Below are 21165 nucleotides of genomic sequence, written 5' to 3'. Positions count from 1 at the left end.
GGCTCTCAACAGCAGCCGGGATTCCTTTCCCCCGCAACGCCTTCTCTGAACACCCCGGCCTCCGAGCGCCGGCTTCGCGTTCCCTAGTTACTTCCAGTCACTAGTTACTTCCGCTCCGCTCCCACCCGCAGGACTCGCGACCTGCCCCCTACCCCCGGCTGGCCCAGCTCGGAATACGCAGAGCAGCGCCTCAGAAATCGCAGCCCAAGGCGAGGAAATCCAGAAGCCTCCCGCGGACGTCCCCCGGGACGGGGTGTGGCGAGCCCCGCTCCGAGCCCGCCGACTCCTAATGAGACGAGAACCGCAGCGACGCGGAGACCCTGTGAGTCCACAGCCTGGACGCGCGGCGCGGCGACCAGGAGCCCCAGAGTAGCCGCGGGGCGCCGGGAGGGATCCAGCTGGTGGCAGCCGCTTCCCTGCCTCCCTGCCCCTCCCCAGGGGCTGCGCGAACCCCTGCCTGAGCCAGGCCAGCCCGGGTGCCCGCCAGTTCTCAGGGCGCTCCCCGGGGCGCCCGGGGACGCGCACATCCCGGGACGCGCCCTGTCCGCGCCTGATCCCCGCCCTGGTCCCAGCTGGGTCGGGCCAGGTCCGCCGCACCTCACCTCTCCTCTCCACGAACCGACTGGATAATGGTCGGGTCTGGACCTGAGGAGCCCGGACCAGCCTGCAGACTCGCCGCACCTGGCTCAGAGCAAGTGAGGAGCAGCCGGGCGCCTGACGTCACGGCCGCCCCCAGCGCAGCGAACCGGGAGTCACCTGATCACCCTGGCAACGCGCGCGGGGCGGGGCGAGGCGAGGCTAGGCTGGCGTCACAGCACGAGCCCCGCCCCCAACTGCTCGGCCTCCAAGCGCCGCCGGAAGCGCTCTGTTGCAGCCGGCGCTGTCGGGACGCGGGGTCGGTCTCTGACTTCCCAACGTGGGCCTCCCAGCTGCGCTGGATACTTGGGACTCCCACAGGCGTCCCCCTCAGGTTGGATTGGTTCTCCGAGACTCCACCCGATACCCCAACTCCGCTAGTTCAGGCGCCTGGGAGGCAAGACGAGCGTACATGCGGGACCCTGCTCAGTGCGTGGCATGAGGGGTCGGCTGTGGGCTGCTGTCTCCTCGTGTCTTGTTGGTCCAGACCCAACTAGGTTTGGGGGCTTACTTCCCGAGCTGTACCTGAGAGGAGTGGGGCTGAGGCTGATAACTGGATTGGTCTCTGGCTACTTTTCCCCATAAACCTTGCAACAAGTAGTCCCGCCAGTACTTTAGAGTGTAATGAGACTTCATTCACATCAGGAGGGGGAAGGGGGACAGAACCTTCTGTTCTGAAGGTTTCCTTCTATTCCAACAGGAAGAGAAGTTACCGAAAAGCTCCCAGAGCAAGGCCTAGAACGAGCTTGCAAGTCCTACTTGCAAAAAATATTTTATTTTTCATTTTAGAAATTGATTTTCTCTCCAGATTCCTCCCCTTGCTTGCTATTAGGTTGGTGCAAAAGTAATTGTGGTTTCTGCATTTTTTTTTAAATGGCAAAAACAGCAATTACTTTTGCACCACTCTAATATAATTATATGCCTACAACTTTTGTTACTCTCTAGGCTTCTGAGATAGACCATCAGCTTCGAAATGAAAATTTAACATCCCCTGGAGGTCTCAGTGTGAGAGTCACTGCCTATTTCACACCTTCACTACTTGCTGACTTTCATTTCAGTTTTACTCTCCTCATCCCTGCACTGCCAAGAAGGTTTCATATGTATTGAAACCTTCCCTCTCAGAGTTTAGGATCTTAGACCAAGAAGTTAGTTTATAGTCAGCTTCTTGTGAGCATCTTTTAGTGTCAGGCAATGGGCCATGGGCAGATTGAGATGTGGTTCTCGAAGATCAAACGTGTATGGGTGGTATGTCTCACATTCAAGTACAACTTGTACTGTTTATTATGACTTAATCATTGTATTTAAGTGGCACTTTTTTATTTTCATACTTAAAAAAAGAAACTCATATAAGTGGGAAAGAAGACAGCTGTGAAAGGTAGAGGAGAACCATGGCTCTAGACAGAGCTGTACTAATAGGAGAGAAGAGATTGAAAATGTGAGCCCAGGTCCCAAGGAGCACAGAGGCATGGTCAGGAGGTTGGTAGGAACAGGACAGAGGCAGCCAGGCCTGAGGTGTTTGGCAGATCTGAGGAGGGCAGGGATAGAGGGTGAGGGGAGGAGTTGGGCCAGAATGAGGCTTGAGGGATTCAGTGGAGGGCGAAAGTGCTGGGAAGGGAGGAGGGATTGGAAAGAAAGGAGAAGTATGCAGTGGTTTGGGAAGGGGTTGCTGAAAGGGAGGGCAGGGTAAATAGAAACCCAGGAAAGGGTGCTAAGAACATTAAGAAAAGGGAGGCTGAGAGGCTACAAAAAGGAGGACTGAGGGGGAGGAAGAAGCAGATGGGAGACTCTGGGGCAGCAAACATCTCAGAACCAGGCAGTAGGTGGTGTCCTTCAGAGGCTGTTGGAGAAGAGCAGCATTGTCTGTTCGCCTCTGAAGAGTGAAGGTCATCCATGCACACCCCAAACTATCTTTGGACCATCTGAGGGTAAGAGCCACCCTTTGCAGAGCACTAATGCAGAGGGAAGAGCAGAAACAGGCACATCCATAACTACACCCTGATAGGACTTATCAGGACAGTCAGGCTTTTTGGCTGGACGGTTTTTCAGGCCTGTGGTACATGCCTCCGTGCCTCTAATCTGGGCAGGACAAGGTGAGGATGGAGTGGAAGGCAGGGGTAATTCCCTTAGAAGGGAGGCAAGCTTCTCATGGCAGCTGGGTCATATGGAGGCTGTGCTGGGGAAGAAAAGATGCTAGGACACATTCTCAGTAGGCTCCCTGACCACTCCCCTTTTACTGAGTTGGTAGGGTGAGGGCGTAACCATCGAAGGAAAAATAGAACATTACCATCGAAGGAAAAATAGAACATTCCTCACCCCCACCTCCACATCCATGCTGAGGAAAGTGTTATTATGTGGGTAAAAACTCAAGGAGTGTTGCTGACAGCATCCAAGAACAGAGATGAGGCCAGGGAATGTATCTCACATGGCTCTTTTCTATGATTTTGACCTCAGGTCCCAGGACTAAGCAGCAGGCCAAATGTAGAAGTTGCTGGAGTTTCATCAGGTTTCTTCACACAACAGCAGTGTGGGTTTCCATTCCTGGAAATAAAAGAAAAATGTCAGGGTACAAGGTCCTGGCCAAGCATATTTGCTGTGAAAGTCCATTAGTCACAGAAGTTACAATGAATTTTCAATATTTGTTCATTCGGGAGAACTGTCCAAGGACTGTGGAGGCAACGTGGTGCAGTCATTGGGAGCCTGTGTTCTGAGATTTATCCATTTTGTGAACTTGGCCAAGTTAGTCACCTTCTTTGAGTCTCTGCCTTATCTGTAAAACAGAGATAATAATACCTACCTCACAAGACTATCATAAACTTTAGGTGAATTCCAGGGCAAAGAAAGAGAACCCAGATTCATAATATTTTTTAAAGGGCCATTTTTTAAACCATCGTATTTTTATTGGACCACATTTGTTCTCTGAACAATTGGATGAAAGAATGTTTCTTGGATGCCTAATGTACACTAAAGACTGATGGATACAGAAGGAGCATGTGCCCTGGCTTGGTCAGGCATCCGATTTCTGATGGGAAGATAAGACAGTGTGAGACCTTGCTAGGCTGCTGTGAAATTGAATGCTAAACTATGTCATGTCCTTCCGTGCCCGCAGCATTCATGGAAAGAGGGGCCATGCCAGCTGCATTGGCTAAGGTGGGATACATGAAAGGAAGGGTCTGTAGCAGAGCCTTGAAAGATAGGATTGGCCAGGCACGCTGGCTCACGCCTGTAATCCCAGCACTTTGGGAGGCCGAGGCGGGTGGATCACTTGAGGTCAGGAGTTCGAGACCAGTCTAGCCAACATGGTGAAACGCCATCTCTATTAAAAGTACAAAAAGTAGCCAGGCGTCATGGCGCATGCCTGTAATCCCAGCAGCTCAGGAGGCTGAGGCAGAAGAATCGCCTGAACCCAGGAGGCGGAGGTTGCCATGAGCCAAGATTGTGCCACTGCACTCCAGCCTGGGCAACAGAGCGAGACTCCGTCACAGAATAACAAAACAAAAAACGAAAACAAAAAAAGATAGGATTTGGAGAGGTGGTAGGTGAGAGCATTCTGGGTCAGGGCAGTGATCTGAGCACCTGGGGCAGGGGCTCAGTAAATATTTACTGGCTAGATAATGAATGAATGAGCAAAGATAATAATGAAATTATCAGTATAGTGTAAGATCAGCCATGCTTTGTTGAATGAATGGATGCATGATTAAACAAAAAAAGCAAAGACAATGAAATTAGGTAATGGTGGGCATAGCTATAAGACCAGCCTAACTGAGCTGTGGAAACTGGGGAGTTGTGGGAAATAAGATAGAGATGGAGCAGACTGTGGGAGAGCTTTTGAGACAGTAGAATCTTCTGGGAGGAGCATGGAGTCTGGATCCAGAGGGACAGGATTGCATTTGGACTCCATCACCACATAATGACCATGTGACTTTGAGTGAGTTACTTAATCTTTCTGTGCATTGGTTTCCTCGTCCAAAAAATATAGGAATAAGATTGATATCTGCTTTATAGTGTCATTTTGAAGATGAACTGAGCAACCTATGAAATGTAAGCACGATGCCTGGCCCATTGTAAGTGCCTTAAACTTAGTTTTTATTATTAGTATTAGTTTTATTAAGGACTGAGCAGATGAGAATAGATTCAATATGAAAACTTAGGGAACCACTGAAGTTCCTTGAAGTGGGAAATGAGAATGGAATGCAGTGTTTGGGAAGAATCACTTGGCAGCAGTATTCAGGCTGGGTCAGAAGACAATGGTGTAGCCCCAAAGGGTGAAGAAGGGCTGACCAGGGACTAGAAGCAATCCCTCCTGAAAATGAGAAAGCCTGTCCACTTGCTGGTACATGGCATGCGCAGGCCCTCAGTAACTCTACTGAATGAAAGTCTGCACCAATTTAACAATATAATTGTGGAACTCCCAGGCTCAATCACAAATACTATCAGAATTCTCCCTCAGTCAAGTATAGAGAGGTTTAAAGCACTGGAGAAGTTCACTGAGACTTGGCCTCTGGTTCATTTCAATTTCTCCTCCCTCGAGTAGCTGGGACTACAGGTGCACACCACCGCACCCAGCTAATTTGTGTGTGTGTGTGTGTGTGTGTGTGTATTTTGTTTTGTTTTTTTGTAGAGACGGGTTTCACCATGTTGCCCAGGCTGGTCTTGAACTCCTGGGCTCAAGTGATCTACCCACCTCAGCCTCTCAAAGTGCTGGGATTACAGGCATGAGCCACTGCACCCGGCCCTTCTGGCTCTTTTTCTGACCTATGTTTTCAAATTCCAATTTGCTTGTCAGGAATTTCTCCACTGCAAGTGCTGAAGCACTATTCAAATCAGCTTAAAGAGGGAGAGATAATGTATTGGCTCATGAAGCCAAAAATCCAGGGATGAGTCTCATTTTCAGATATAGCTGGATCCAGGCATTCAAACACTGTCACCAGGATTCTCCCCTTTCTTTCTTTCTCAGCTCTTTTCTTTGCATGTCTTCATTCTCAGAATGATGGTGTCAGAATTTCATTCTCAGTGAAAAGTCTCAGCAGACAAAAGGCTTTCTCTTTCCTAATAATACCTTAGTATTATTACTCTAAAAGCTCTAGAATGGAGCTTAGTTTTTATTTTTTAAGTTTTTATTTATTTATTTATTTATTTGTTTGTTTGTTTGTTTGTTTATCTGAGGCAGAGTCTCGTTCTGTAACCCAGGCTGGAGTGCAGTGGCATGATATTGGCTCACTGCAACCTCTGCCTCCTGGGTTCAAGCAATTCTCCTGTCTCAGCCTCCCGAGTAGCTGGGATTACAGGTGTACCCCACCACGCCCAGCTAATTTTTTTTTTGTATTTTTAGTAAAGACAGAGTTTCACCATGTTAGCCAGGCTAGACTTGAACTCCCGACCTCAAGTGATCCACCTGTCTCGGCCTCCCAAAGTGGTGGGATTACAGGCATGAGTTACCGCGCCCGGTCAGGAGCTTAGTTGGGTAACTTGCTTTTGTCTTGAATGTGTGGCCGTGGCCCGGGGATGTAACACATTGGCTGGTTCCATGTTCTCTTCTGGAGCTGGGGGTGAACTCAGCCTCCCCCAAATCCCACAGTTGAAAGTGTGGAAGAATGGCTTCCCAAGGAAAATTCAAGTTTAGTTACCAGAAGTAGGAGGAATGGATGCTGAGCAAACAAAAAACACAACTGACCCCTACAGGCCACCAATAGTGAAACCACAAGCCTCCTGAAAGCTCCTCCTATTGAAAGGTTCTGTAATGTAATACTCCAATAGGCTTGAATTCACTTGGAAATCAACTTACCTTCTCTTGTGTTTCCAGAAAAGTTGTATCTAATGAGAAGCAAATTCTGGCACTCAGAGTTTGAGCCATGTTGACATCATCGCATAGAACCTGCCATTGGTTTTACCTAAATGCACTCTCCTTTCTGGAAGTACTACTTCTGAGGAAAGGGCGTCAGGGAGCACTTAATGCTTCAAATGCGTTTGTACAGCAACTTGCGTTCTCAAGAGATATCACATAAATTCATGTGTTTTTAATTTTGACTTGAAGCACTGATTCCTGAAGTAGCCTGGCCTTCTGATAGTGATCTTAGAAAATCAACCTAGAAGAAGAATACATTTTTCTCCCAGGCTGTGAGTCAAATGACTAAGGCAATGAAGTTCTGTCAACTATGAAGCATCCTCCTGCTTTTTGATCTTTTCAGTAATTAAGAAAATAAATTCAACACATATGAATTAGAAATAATCAGCTTATAAGTCTATTTGCATTTATATTTTTAAAATGGACCGATGACTTAGCACATGACATAAGAAAATAAGAAGTCAGGGAAATACTAAATCCACATATTCATTCAACACATTTACTGAGGGCCTATGGCCTACCATGTGCCAGGGACTGCACTAGGCCCTGGGGATGTAGAAATAAGCAAAACAGATTTTTTAAAGTCCTTGTGTATATGAAGCTTACCTTCTAGTAGGTGTGTCCATTTATATACAGTCCTCAAGTCTCTGTGCCATTGACAAGAACTAGTACTCTATACCAGGAAGCATGCATGGCGAATCCTCAGATTCCTCTATGCTAGGCTTTCTGCCAGTGCTCTGCATACATCATCTCATTATTCTCTTCTTCCTAAGAGATGTAGACACCTGTTCAAGGAGTCACAGGAAATGAGTGGTAGGGTCAAGACCAGAACACCTATATCTGTATCTGCCTTTTAGCTCATATTTTCTCTTGGGGTGTGGATGCGGGGGTTGGTGGGAAGTGGTAGGGACTGAAGCATATCAGATAACACGCTCTGTGCAAAGGGAGCACTACTCATTCAGATCCAGCCACTTGACAGTCAGGAATATAACTCAATGTGGCCAAGTTTTCTGGTTTTTCAAGAGAAGCCAGCAAACAGGATTTTGACATGAAAACCAATTTCAAAATACCATGAAAGCCAAACTAAATTTGTCTGGGCACAACTAAGGCCACAGATCTGCCCCTCTGTTGGAGGTCATGCTGTGACCAGGAGGGTGCCTGGGGAGGTAGGATTCCAGATAGCAACCTTGAAACTAGTTGGCCAGCCGGGCGCAGTGGCTCATGCCTGTAATCCCAGCACTTTGGGAGTCCAAGGCAGTCGATCATTTGAGGTCAGGAGTTCAAGACCAGCCTGGCCAACATGGTGAAACCCCATCTCTACTGAAAATACAAAAAATTAGCTGGACGTGGTGGTACACAACTGTAATGCCAGCTACTCGGGAGGCTGAGGCAGGAGAATCACTTGAACCTGGGAGGTGGAGGCTGCAGTGAGCCAAGATCATGCCACTGCACTCTAGCCTGGGCAACTCTATCTCAAAAAACAAACAAACAAAAAACAACAAAAAACCCCAGAAACTAAATGTGTAGAAAACTGCAAATACATCCGTGGTACTTACACAGAGTGTTTCTCAGGTTGATTTTCAAAGACTAAGGTAGAAAAATGGGGCCCTTATTTACCAAAAAAGCAAAGTCCTTTAATGAAAGCTACCAGGGGGGCAGCAGCTGGGGCACTCCAACCCCCAGCCATGGAGGAGGTCGGCATGGAACCATCTGATGCTGGGCTGACAGGCCACGCTTCTCTGAAAAGGAAAATTTAACTTCAGGGCGGGCTTCATGTTACATCTGAAGCCCTAATAATGATCATTATGCTGTCAGCACACAAGACATGGTTCAAAATAATTCTCCTCCTCAAAGTCACATTCTATGTGCTTTCTGGTCCTTCCTGGCCTCCTCCACCCTGTGGCCTCCCACACTCAACAAAACTTTCCTTTTCCCCACCCATTTGCCAAGGAACTGCGGCCATCAGACAACATATGGAGGTCTCATCACGGGGATGGTCCGTAACCGGAAAGGAGTTGGTCATCTGGTGTTGGCAGCTCCTCTTCGTGTCGTAGCCTTTGGAAGGAAAGAGGGAGGAACACAGAATAGCGTCCATGTTTAGAAAACATTTGCACCATTAACAGACTGAAACTCTACAAGACAATGGTCTTACTTTAAAAGTGTAAAGGAATTCCCATCCTCTTGATCTTAGCAAAATCAGAAAACCTCTGTTTACTACAAGAATTGTTTCAGAAAGGGAAGTGAAATCTGGCACATGAAAAATCCCATTTCTATCCACTCTCAAGATAGTAACTTTGTAGCCATATGCCATGTGTATTTCATCATAGCAAAACAGTACTGTAGTGCACTGGGGACAGATTTGCTGCCGCTGCTGCTGCTGCTGCTGCTGCCACCACCACCTCCACCACCTCCTTCTGTTGCTTGGATAAAGCTGAGGCATGTGGCACTGTTGTGAGATTCTTAGAATATACAGGCGAGTACTCCTGGCTAGGACCCTACAATTGAGTTTGCACCATGAGGCTCTAAATCTCAGCCTCTCTAGGTCCTGGTACTGTATCTTTGGAAGACACACACAGGAAGGACTTAGATACTTTCTGAAAAAGATGGGACAAAGAAAGCTTATACTCCTCCTGTCCCCTCCTCTTGCTTGGAAGATCATTTAAGATTAAGAGATGAAGTGACTTTTCCCACTGAAGGGGACACAGGGCAATGCTATGATTCGGAATGTCCAGAGGCCTGTGTTCCAGTCATGGTTCCCCTGTGTCCTCACCTTGGGACCCAGCACTACTTACTCAACCTTTTTGAGTCTCAGTTTCCCCATCTATAAAATGGGAATAATAATAGGACCAACCACATAGAGCTGTTGTGAGGGTTAATTCGTTGAGATGCTGAATGGTAAGAGAGGCTTCCTTTGCACAGAGCTTGTTCTCTAGTTTACTGCAGCCTCTAGTAATCCCCTTCCTGCCCCCCTGTCTGCACCCTAGGAGAAGGTACAGGTTAAACGGCAGATCTATGTTCCAATCATGGCCCCATCTCTTATTTCTGTGGCTCTTTGGACTGGTGATCAGGAGTCATTTTTCTGCATGATGACCAGGGCCACTCTACTGCAATTCTTTAGCTGCAGCAACGGAGACACACAACCACCTTTGCTCCCAGTGCATCCAGGTCCTTATTTCAGATGCTACCTTTGATTCTCTGAGCTGCTTCAGCCACAGTCCAGATGAGAGTGTGCTTGTCCTGCCCCCTCCCCTCCCCAGCCTGGAAGGTATGGAGTCCACCCGCATCAGAGTGGAGAGTGTCACTTTTTATGTATGCAGATTCCTGGGCTTCATCCTAGACCTATCGCTTCTGAATCCCTGGGAGCCAGGGTCTAGGAGCCTTCAGGTGTGACAAGCCCTCCAAGGGAGCAGATGCACATGAAAGTATTTATGGCCCTCTGGGGCCTCAAGCTCTGGAGAGCTTTGCCTCAATTGGGAGAGTCCCAGTCACTGCTTAGCAGAGTTTGGCTCTACTCCCTGCCCTGCCCACCCCTGCTCACTCCCAGGCCCAGTTCCCCATTATCTCACACTAGAACCAGTGGCCTTGCCCTCTGCCTGCCAATCTGGAGGTCTTGATCTGAAGTGTCAACATGGCCCTGATACTTCCTGACTATAAATTCTACAGGGGTTTCCCATTCCCTGCAGGATCAAGTCTGACAAAGCATTCAAAGCCTCTCTCTTCAGCCTCAGATCTCCTGCCCCTCCCTCTCCTAGTTGGGAACACTCCAACTAGGCTTATATTATGCTGAGGTCTCTGAATGTTCCTTGAGGCTACATGTCTCTGAGCTTCTGTAGGCACAGTACCCTCCACCAGAATGACCTTTCCCCTCTTCTACTACTCTTCCAGTCTCAGCCGAAATGTCACCTCCTCTGGGAAGCCTTCTCAGATGTCCCTAGGTAAAACTGCCTACTACTCCTCTTTCCCTGTACACTCCCCAAATATATCACCCATGACCCTGAATTGCCTTTATTTGCTTATGTGTTTCCGCCCCCACGAAACTATGAGGGATTTGCATTTTATTCATATCAAATTCCAAAACTTTATCAGGGCTGATAAGGCTCGGCATGATCTGGCTCCCATCCACCTCTCCACCCTGTCCCCCACCATTCTCTGCCCCAGCTACTTCACCCAGTCACTGTGGCCTGCTGACTGTTCCCAAGCTCAACAAGCTCTTTCCTGATCCTGTTCCTGTAGTGCTGTTTGCCTGGAATGCTCCCCCTCGATCTTGCCATAGCTGGCTCCCTCTTGACATCCAGATCTTGCTCAAATGTCACCTTTTCAAGGCCAGCCAATCAAAATAGTTTTGTTTGTTCTAGAACTTCATTTAAATGTAATAATATGGTATGTATGCTTCTATCTGGCATCTTTCACTCATTATAAAGTTTTCGAGTTGTATTCATGTTGTAGCACTTATCACTACTTTGTTCCTTTTTATTACTGAGTAGTAAGCCATTGTATGAATATACCACAATTTATCTGTTCACCTGTTGATGGATACTTGGGCTATTTCCAGTTTTTGGCTATTATGAATAAAGCTGCTCTGACATTTTTCATGTACTAATCTTTGTGCAGACATACATTTTTATTTCCTTTGGATAAATACTTGTCTTAGTCCATTTGGTGGTGGTGTAACAGAATACTTGAGATGGGTCATTTATAAAAAGGTGTAGCTCACAGTTCCGCAGACTGGGAAGTTCAAGTGGCAGTGGCATCCACTCGGCTTCTGGCGAGGGCTTTTGTACTGGGTCAAAACATGACAGAAAAGGTTAAAGGGGAAGCAGACGTATGCAAAGAGAGATCAAACAGGAGGAGAAACCTCACTTTATTACAACCCCTTGCTCAGGAACTAATACATTCCTTGAGAATTGATCCAGTCTCTTGAGAACAACAACAACAACAACAAAAAACACTCTACTAGGACAACAGCACTAACCTATTCATAAGGGATTCACCCCTATGATCCGAGCACCTCCCACTAGGCCCTACCTCCCCAGTGGACAGAACTGGCAAGTAAACTTCAACATGAGTTTTGACACAGACAAATCACATCCAAACCATACCTATAATGGAGATTGCTGGGCATTGGTAAATATATGTTTAACTTTATAAGACACCACCAAACTTTTTTCCAAGTGACTGTTCCAGTTCACACTCCTGCCAGCAATATATGAGAGTTCCAGTTGTTCCACATCGTCACCAACACGTTATTACCAATTCTCTTAAAGTTTAGCCATTCTAATGAGTGTGTGATGTTATCTCATTGTGATTTTAATTTACATTTCCCTAATGGCTAATAATGTTGAGCAACTTTTCATGTGTGTTTATTGGATGTTTGTATGTCTTCTTTTTGAGGTATTTGTTAAATTTTTTTTGCCCATATTTTATTTTGGTTGGGGTCTTATTATTGAGTTATAAGATTTCTTTATATGTTCCAGATAGAAATCTTTTGTCAAAAATATGTATTACACAACCTTCTCCTAGTGTATGACTTACCTATTTATCTTTTTAATGCTGTCTTTTTCCTCCTTTTATAGTAAGTTCTTTCTATGATCTCTGCCTACCCCATGGTCATGAAGAATTTCTTCTTTCTTTTTTTTTTTTTGAGATGGAGTTTTGCTCTTATTGCCCAGGCTAGAGTGCAGTGGCACAATCTCGGCTCACTGCAACCTCCACCTTCCGGTTTCAAGCAATTCTCCTGCCTCAGCCTCCCAAGTCACTGGGATTACAGGCACCCACCACCATGGCCAGCTAATTGTTTTTGTATTTTTAGTAGAGATGGGGTTTCACCATATTGGTCAGGCTGGTCTCAAACTGCTGACCTCGTGATCCACCCACCTCGGCCTCCCAAAGTGCTGGGATTACAGGCGTGAGCCACTGTGCCTGGCAGAATTTCTTTCTTCCAGAAGTTTTATAGGTTTTTTTTTAATAGTTCTTTGATTTATTTTGAGTATGGTATGAAGTAAGGATTGAGATGCATTGCATTCCATATGGATATTCAGTTATTCCAACACCATCTGTTGAAAAGTCCATCTCTTTACCTGTAGTTATTTAAATTTTGTTGTATTGGTCTCTCCTACTAGTCTATAAGTTTCATATATTGTTCTAATGTAACCTGGGCTCTTCTCTATCCCTGCTACCTCCTTACAGGTAGAGAAAGCAGAGAAAGAGCATGCTTGTAAGTTTATTCAGGACATGATCCCAGGGAGCAGGAATAGGGGACTGGGGAGAATGAAGTAGGAACAAGGGAAAGCCAGCGCCATGGTGTGTTATAGAGCTGGTCACCACTGTGGGCAGCTGGGGCTTGACCCGGCTGGGATGTGATGAGGAGCAGTGTAGAGTGCACCTCCTAGTTGTCCACTGAGTGTCAGAGAAGAAAGCACATAGCCACCAACCCCAGCCGCCAAGGGCCCAGGGTTACTCCCAAGGGGTTAACGTCCTCAGACGTCCAGTTTGCAGTACTGGAGTCCAGAGAGAAGCCCCAGCAGAAGGCAAGAGCAGAGCCGTGTGGAGCAGCTGAGCCTCGGTGCGTTTACCTGCTCCAACCTGGTTGCCACAGTGATGGCCGAGTAAAACGTGGGCCAAAAGGATGACAGGAGGGTTACAAGAGGTTTCCCATACACATTCATTCCACAAATATTATTGCCTCCTATATGCCAAGCACTGTGTTAAGCACTGGAGATAGCCATCAAAAAGCCAAGCCCTGTCCTTATAGGGAGACAGACAGGACGCAAGTCAATAATTGATATAATATTATATCAAGGAGAGATAAGTGCTATGAAGAAAATAAAACAGGATAAGGGAACTGAGGGTGAGCGCAGGGATGGGGCTCATTTTGACCACCAGGGAAGGCCTCTGAGGAGCTGACATTAGACAACCAAATGAGGAACTGAGCCATGTGTATACCCAGGGCAAGAACATTCCAGGTGGAGGGAACCGCAGGTGAAAGGCTTGAGGGAGGAACAAGCTTAGGGCATTAGAGAAACAAAGAAGTCACTGTGGCTGGAGCAGAGTGAGGGGCAGAGGCATAAGAGATCAGGAGAGGCAGCCTGGCAGGCCCTCTGAGTTTGAATTTTATTCTGAGTGTGATGGGAAGCCACTTGAAGTATTTAAGAAAGGTTATAGGCCGAGCACAGTGGCTCATGCCTGTAGTCCCAGCACTTTGGGAGGCTGAGGTGGGCAAATTGCTTGAGCTCAGGAGATTGAGACACACCTGGATAGCATGGTGAAACCCCATCTCTAAAAAAATACAACCCCAAACCCCAAAATTAGCTGGGTGTGGCAGTGTGCACCTGTAGTCCCAGCTACTTGTGAGGCTGAGAGGCTGAGGCGGGAGGATTACTTGAGCCCAGGAGGTTGAGGCTGCAGTGAGCTGTGATCACACCACTGCACTCCAGCCTGGGCAACAGAGCAAAACCCTGTCTCAAAAAAAAAAAAAAAAAAGAGGGTTATGACTTGGTCTTATTTATGTTTTAAAAGTCATGTGGGTGAGACTGGCCTGGCCAACGTGGTAAAACCCAGTCTACTAAAAATAGAAAAATTAGCCAGGCATGGTGGCACACACCTGTAGTCCCAGCTATTTAAGAGGCTGAGGCAGGAGAATCGCTTGAACCCAGGAGGTGGATGTTGCAGTTAGCCAAGATTGCACCACTGCACTCCAACCTGTGCGACAGAGTGAAACGCTGCCAAAAAAAAAAAAAAAAAAAAAAAAGAAAGAAATTACATGGGGTACCATTACACACCTATAGTGGGGCAGGGCAAAAATCCTAAGCACAAAAACAAAAGAAGCGGTAATATCCAGTGCTGGCAGGGATGCAGAGAAACTGCAGCTTTCACACTGCTGGTGGGAATGCAAAATTTGTACAGTCAGTTTGCAAGAGTTTGGCTATTTCTCATAAATATGCCCTTACCGTACAACCCAGCAATCCCACTTATAGGTATTTTCCCACAGTGAAATGATATTTCTGTTCACACAAAAACCTGTACACAAATGTTTATAGTGACTTTATAATTGTCCGACAACAGGAAACAATTCAAATGTGTTTCAACTGGTAAATGTATAAACTGTATAAACTGTGGTACAGCCATATAAAAAGGAATGTGTGCAACAACTTCAAGGGACCTTAAGGGTGTTATTCTTGGTGGAAAATTTCAATATAAAAATGTTAGATACAGACCGAGGCAGGCGGATCACAAGGTCAAGAGATTGAGACCATCCTGGCCAACATAGTGAAACCCCATCTCTACTACAAATACAAAAAATAGCTGGGTGTGGTGGTGCGCACCTGTAATCCCAGCTACTCGGGAGGCTGAGGCAGGAGAATTGCTTGAACCCGGGAGGCGGGGGTTGCAGTGAGCCAAGATTGCACCACTGCACTCCAGCCTGGCGATAGAGCAACACTCCGTCTCAAAAAAAAAAAAAAAGAAAAGAAAAAAGAAAAAAGAAAAAATGTTAGATAACTATGTGATTTCCTGTATATAACGATCTCAAAATGACAGAGATGGAGAACACATTCATGGTTGCCAGTGGATAGAAAGAGAGACAAGGAGGAATGACGTGAGAGTGGATGTGAATGCAAAGAAGTGTCACTAGTGAGTTCTTCTGTGATGATGTAACAGCTATCTATCTTGGTTGTGGTGGTAGTTACACGAATCTACACATGGGATAAAAGAGCACAGATATATATACACACGCACACACACACGTAAATGAATGCAGGTGAAAATGAAATAATGTCTGTAGTCTAGTTGATAGTAGGTTGGTGCAAAAGTAATTGCGGTTTTTACCATTACCTTCAATGGCAAAAACTAAAATTACTTTTAAGTAATAAGATGTCACCACTGGGGGACACTGGAAGAAGGGTACAGGAGACTATTATTTTTGCAACTTCCTATAAATCTATAATTATTTCAAAATCAAAAGTTTAGAAATACAACTATGGATAAAAAAACTATAAAAGGCTTTTTTTTTTTAACTGGGATAGTTTGCAAATGGATGAGCATTAGATGACATTTGGGAATTATTGTCAACTTTCTTAGGTGTAATAATATATGCTTATCACATGTCCTACATTCTTAGGTGTTATATGTTAAAGTTTTAGAAGTAAAGTGTCAAAGTGTCTACAACTTATCTGCAAATTGTTCAGCAAATATATGCCTATGTATATACATAATTTTAAAATATGGCAAAACACAGGCAATACAGAGGGACCAGCAACAGCTCCAGGAAGTGGCATCTGGATGCTTCCACAGAGGCCCAGGTAAAGTCATCTACCTTTCTTCTGAGACTTATAAATCAAAACCAAACTTTCTTCCCCATGGTGGAAAGACTAGCTCCTTTTGTTTCTTTTTGAAAAAAGAAAGATGTTGGTAATTTCCTTTACAAACTTAAAATGCTAAATAAACATGACACTTTGTTTTACAATATAATAATAACTACTATTTATTAGGGGCTTTCTCAACGCCAGGTCCCTTTTCAGGCACTATGCCATCCTTATAGCAATTGAATGCAGTAGCTATTTTTAGTAGCCCCATTGTACAGCTGAGGAAGCTGAGGCTCAGAAAGGTGGGATGACTTGCCCTTGGCTGCACCCTAGGGTGCTCTGATGCTACCTGCTCCACTTCAGCCACTAGCTCTACCCCTACCTAGGGACAGCTTTTATGTAGAGTCACTGTGGGTCCAGCAGCACCATTCAGGCCACGGACGTCTTTCTCTGGCTGAGAATGGGAAGGTTCTCTGTCTCTGCAGTGGGGTGAGTGGTTGCATCTAGGTCAAATATGGGAGGGAAAAGAAGGGGATGGAGTGAGGGACCTGGAGGGAAGGGGGAGAACATGCAGAAAACACCAGATGCTCTTTATACCTTCTTCAAAAAACAAAGGCATGAGGGAACACAGGTTTTTATCAGTTTGTTAGGAGGAAGGAGGGAGAAGGGGGAGTAGAGGTTGTGAAGGACATCTATTCAGATGTCAGAATTAGGTTTGGGGCCCAATGATAATGACAATAAAGATGGTAGTGATGACAACAATAATAGCAGACACCGTGTGCCAAGTGCAGTGCTAAACACAGCACACTAATGATCTCAGGCAACCTTCTCAGGAACTCTACAGTTTACTATCTTTGTCATCCCAATTTTCAGATTAGAAAACTGAGGCCCACAAAGTAACACCAAATTATACATTTTCTTTTCCTTTTTTTGAGACAGAGTTGCACTCTTGTTGCCCAGGCTGGAGTGCAATGGCACAGTCTCAGCTCACCATAACCTCCACCTCCCGGGTTCAAGTGATTCTCCTGCCTCAGCCTCCTGAGTAGCTGGGATTACAGGCATGCACCACCACACCTGGCTAATATTGTATTTTTAGTAGAGATGGGGTTTCTCCATGTTGGTCAGGCTGGTCTTGAACTCCCGACCTCAGGTGATCTGCCGGCCTCAGCCTCCCAAAGTGCTGGGATTATAGGCGTGAGCTTATATATTTTCATATGTACACACTCAAATATAAATACAATTGAATGAGGTCAGTGTACACATTGACACTAACTACACAACAACACAAACTAACAACAGTAGGTACCTGAGGAAGGGTCAATGTGGTCAAGGGGGGGATCTTCAGCTTTTCATTGTATTGTGCAATTTTTTTTACAGTGGGAATGTGTAACCATGCCCGTGACATTTCTTTTAAAAAGTGGGTGATGCTGAAGACTGTGTCCAAGGATCCCAGAACTAATTTGGGGCCACACCTCACACACTGCAGATCCCAGGCCTTGACCACGAGGCTGCACAGCCTTTCAAAGGCTGTGCCTGCCTCATTTTTTTTTTTTGAGACGGAGTCTTGCACTGTTGCCCAAGCTGGAGTGCAGTGGCACGATATCGGCTCACTGCAAGCTCCGCCTCCTGGGTTCAGGCCATTCTCCTGCCTCAGCCTCCCGAGTAGCTGGGACTACAGGCGCCTGCCACCACGCCCAGCTAATTTTTTTGTATTTTTAGTAGAGACAGGGTTTCACCGTGTCAGCCAGGATGATCTTGATCTCTTGACCTCGTGATCCGCCCGCCTCGGTCTCCCAAAATGCTGGGACTACAGGCGTGAGCCACCGCGCCTGGCTTTTTTTTTGTTTTTGAGACGGAGTCTCACTCTGTCACCCAAGCTGGAGTGCAATGGCGCTATCCCAGCTCACTGCAGCCTCCACCTCCCGGGTTCAAGCGATTCTCCCGCCTCAGCCTCCCGAGTAGCTGGGATTACAGGCATGCGCCACCATACCCGGGTGTTTTTTTTTTTTTGGAGACGGAGTCTCGCTCTGTCGCCCAGGCTGGAGTGCAGTGGCTCGATCTCGGCTCACTGCAACCTCTGCCTCCCGGGTTCAAGTGATTCTCTTGCCTCAGACTCCCAAGTAGCTGGGATTACAGGCACGCGCCACCACGCCCGGCTAATTTTTTTTTTTTTTTTTTTTGTATTTTTAGTAGCGACGAGGTTTCACCATGTTGGCCAGTCCTGTCTCCAACTCCTGGCCTCAAGTGATTCGCCCGCCTCGGCCTCCCAAAGTGCTGGGATTACAGGCGTGAGCCCCCGCGCCCGGCCTGCCCCCACACTTGGATGGTAGAGAGGAAGGAGGAAACGACTTCTGAGAGGCGTCGGCCCCTTGCCCCATCCGCCTTCCCTGGGTCTCCTGGGGGATTGGGCCAGCCGGGCGTCCCGGCCTTGGGGAGCCCAAGGCCGAGTGTCCAGCCCCGGAGCCCGCCCACTGTCACGGAGCGGACTCCCGTCCAATCAGACCCGGGTGATGCCACTCCGGAGATGAGAGTGGCAGGAAATCGAGGTCAAGGCCCTGGTCACAATGGGGCCATTGTCGCTCTCCAGTCAGTTGACTTTCAAGCAGCAGTTCCCCATCCACCCTTCACTGCTTCTCCCACCCCCCTACCCCCTGTCAGGAAGTCACCCAAACCTATTGCCTCCTTATTAGACTCTGCCTGAAGGAAGCCGCTTTCTGGATCCTACCCCAGACGCAGGAGGCTGGGCCGCTGCGGCATCGTCTATTTTGTCCACCAGGTGGCGACAGAGCACCACATTTCTGAGTGCGGAGAGGGAGGCCCGGGGCTGGCGGCTCAATCACTGATCAGGGCGTAGAGGAACCCTGCCCTTCCTGTTTTATCCAAGAGAAACAAAAAACCAAGTCAGATTATACTTTCCCTCACCCTTTACTCTGAGGTCACAGGAATCTGGAATCTTAGGGACTCTTCCCTTAGCAAACGGCAAAATGGCCGTGGACTGCAGCCCTATTTTTTTTCCTTGAATGGGGGTGGAAAACCAAGGGGAAACCTATTTACTCTGGAAGTCACAGCAGGTGGAACCCTGACTGCCTCTCTAGCCTGGATTAATCAATTGGCTGATTGATGGGTTGTGTTAGCGTATAAACGTCACGTCTGAAAGGACTTCCCTGGTCCCCCAGTCTAAATTATGCCTTCCCTGTTCTCCCTCAGAGCCAGCTTTAGTTTTCCCTCTTTGCATGTATCCATTAGTAACTGGGCACGTTTGATTATTTTCCACTAGAATATACTCTGCGAGAGCAGGGACTGGGTCTAGTTTTGTTGCACTAATTTGTCCTTAGTGCCTAGTAGAGTATCTGGCACATAGTAGGTATTCAGTAAGTATCTGTCAACATAATAAATGAATGAGTGCCCTATTGAGCAATGGGGGTGGAGGTGGGCTTCTGGTCCCTGAGAATTCAGCGTGTGTGAATTCAGGTAGGCCCACTTAGCAGGCTGCACCTGGCCCAAACTATCACATTAGAGAGGCATGCCCCAGAGGCAGAAAAGCTTTGGGGTTAAGACATCTGGTCTGGGCTCTGGCCACCTGGCTTCACGATCTCATTGTCCCCTCATGTGGTGGGCGACTTTGCACACATCAACCTTTCCGAGCTTGTCTCCTCATCTGCAAAATGGGGATAAACATGGCATTTATCTTCTAAGGCCACTGTGAGGGTTCTGAGAGAGAATTCATGGAAGATGCTTAGCCCAGGGCTGGGGACCCAGTAAGCACTCTGGGAATATTCGTCGTTACTATTATTACTATTATTGCTGCTGCTGCTGCTACTACTACTACTACTGCTGCTGCTGCTGTTGGAGAAAGAACCTTCACTGAGGCTGTAGCCTAAGTGCTCCAGGCAGGTACCAGCTGAGGTGAGGGGTCTGGGGCTGAGAGGATATTCCATTGGTACCTGCCCCTTGGCAGTTCTCTGGGTTTGATTTCTCTTATGAACTGGTCCAGGAAGCTGAGGCTGGTAGGGCCTGTTGGGGGCAGAGGTCAAATCTGTCTCTGCTGCAATCGCTGCTGGGGGGACATCCTCTTAGCCTTCCTGGGACGCTGTGGGCCCAGGCAAGCCCATTAGTTCATTCCTTTGTTTAACACGCATGGCGCTTTACCAGGTCCTAGGGATGGTGGTGAACAGAGTCTTGTCCCTGTTCACAAGAAGCACATGGGGTTGGAGCACAGGGGGAGATGTTAATCAAAGCAACATGGGGGAAAAGTGCATTTTTTTTTAACTGTGATAGGGGACAGGGCCTGGTCTAAGACATTCCCTGAGGAAGTGACTTCTGGACTGGGAGCTGAAGGAGGAGGAAGAGGAGCTATCCAAGAAAATCCCTCCCTTAAAGCAACCACCCCTGGGGAATGCTGTGATGACCCAATGGGTCCTCAGGCTCTTCCTGGCCCAGTCAAATGGTCAGATGGGAGAAGATTAAAAACAAACACACCCCAAGTACACAGGCTCCTCCTGGGGTCTACTGCCCCCACTAGCATTACCTGGACACATATACACACAATGTCAAGTCGCAGCCCCCAACCCTGGCCCCAGCCCTGGGGGAAGAGGAAAAGTCTTAGGGAGGTGGCCAGGAGAAGTTGCCATGGGTTCAAAAAGACCTGGGATGAAGGGATCCTGGGATGACTCCCTGCGGTCAGCATTCTGGGTGGGATAGGGTGCAAACCCGTGGTTCTGGGCAACCAGACGCACCAGCCACCAGCACGTCAGGGAAGCTGAGAGCATAAGCTATGTTATCTGGGTCCTGGGCACGTATCACAGCTCTAAGGCTTGGCAGCTTTGGCAAATTTCTTCACCTAAGCCTCAGTTTGCTTGCCTATAAAATGGGAGCAATAATAATAACACCAACCTCATCGAGTGTTTTGGGGGACTTAGTGAGATAATACACAAAACATCCTGGTACATAATGGGCACTTGACAAACGTTAGTGTTATTACATATTCTTTCTTTCTTTGAGACGAAGTTTCGCTCTTGTTGCCCAGGCTGAAGTGCAGTGGCGCAATCTCGGCTCACTGCAACCACCACCTCCTGGGTTCAAGCAATTCTGCCTCAGTCTCTCGAGTAGCTGGGATTACAGGCATGTGCCACCACGCCCAGCTAATTTTGTATTTTTAGTAGAGACGGGTTTTCTCCACGTTGGTCAGGCTGGTCTCGAACTCCCAATCTCAGGTTATCCACCTGCCTCAGCCGCCCAAAGTGCTGGGATTATAGGCGTGAGCTACCGCGCCCGGCCTATATATTCTTTTATATAGGCCTTTATCTTTTATAGCTCCTTTATCACAGGATTCTGCCAGTTTGGAGATAAGGAACCTGAGACCCAGAGAGGCGAACTAACTTGCTTAGG

At 47.3% G+C, this 21165-nt stretch overlaps 2 protein-coding genes across 2 annotated transcripts in view; both read right to left on the bottom strand.

The window, feature by feature from the left end:
• CYSTM1 (cysteine rich transmembrane module containing 1) overlaps nt 1-733 on the bottom strand; it is a 68611-nt gene extending 67878 nt beyond the window's left edge. Inside the window, exon 1 of the mRNA XM_054487307.2 lies at nt 603-733. The gene's annotated coding sequence lies outside the window, so the exon portion shown is untranslated. The remainder of the gene's footprint in view (nt 1-602) is intronic.
• Nucleotides 734-1901: 1168 nt separating this feature from the next.
• PURA (purine rich element binding protein A) overlaps nt 1902-21165 on the bottom strand; it is a 65914-nt gene continuing 46650 nt past the window's right edge. The window contains exons 2-6 of the transcript XR_010126439.1: nt 8417-8533; nt 8096-8217; nt 7085-7263; nt 2950-3174; nt 1902-2585 (exon numbers count right to left, since the gene is read on the bottom strand). The gene's annotated coding sequence lies outside the window, so the exon portion shown is untranslated. The remainder of the gene's footprint in view (nt 2586-2949; nt 3175-7084; nt 7264-8095; nt 8218-8416; nt 8534-21165) is intronic.

This window comes from Pongo pygmaeus, chromosome 4, assembly GCF_028885625.2.
Source record: "Pongo pygmaeus isolate AG05252 chromosome 4, NHGRI_mPonPyg2-v2.0_pri, whole genome shotgun sequence".
NCBI lineage: Eukaryota > Metazoa > Chordata > Mammalia > Primates > Hominidae > Pongo > Pongo pygmaeus.
This window is presented reverse-complemented; position numbering and strand designations above follow the sequence as displayed.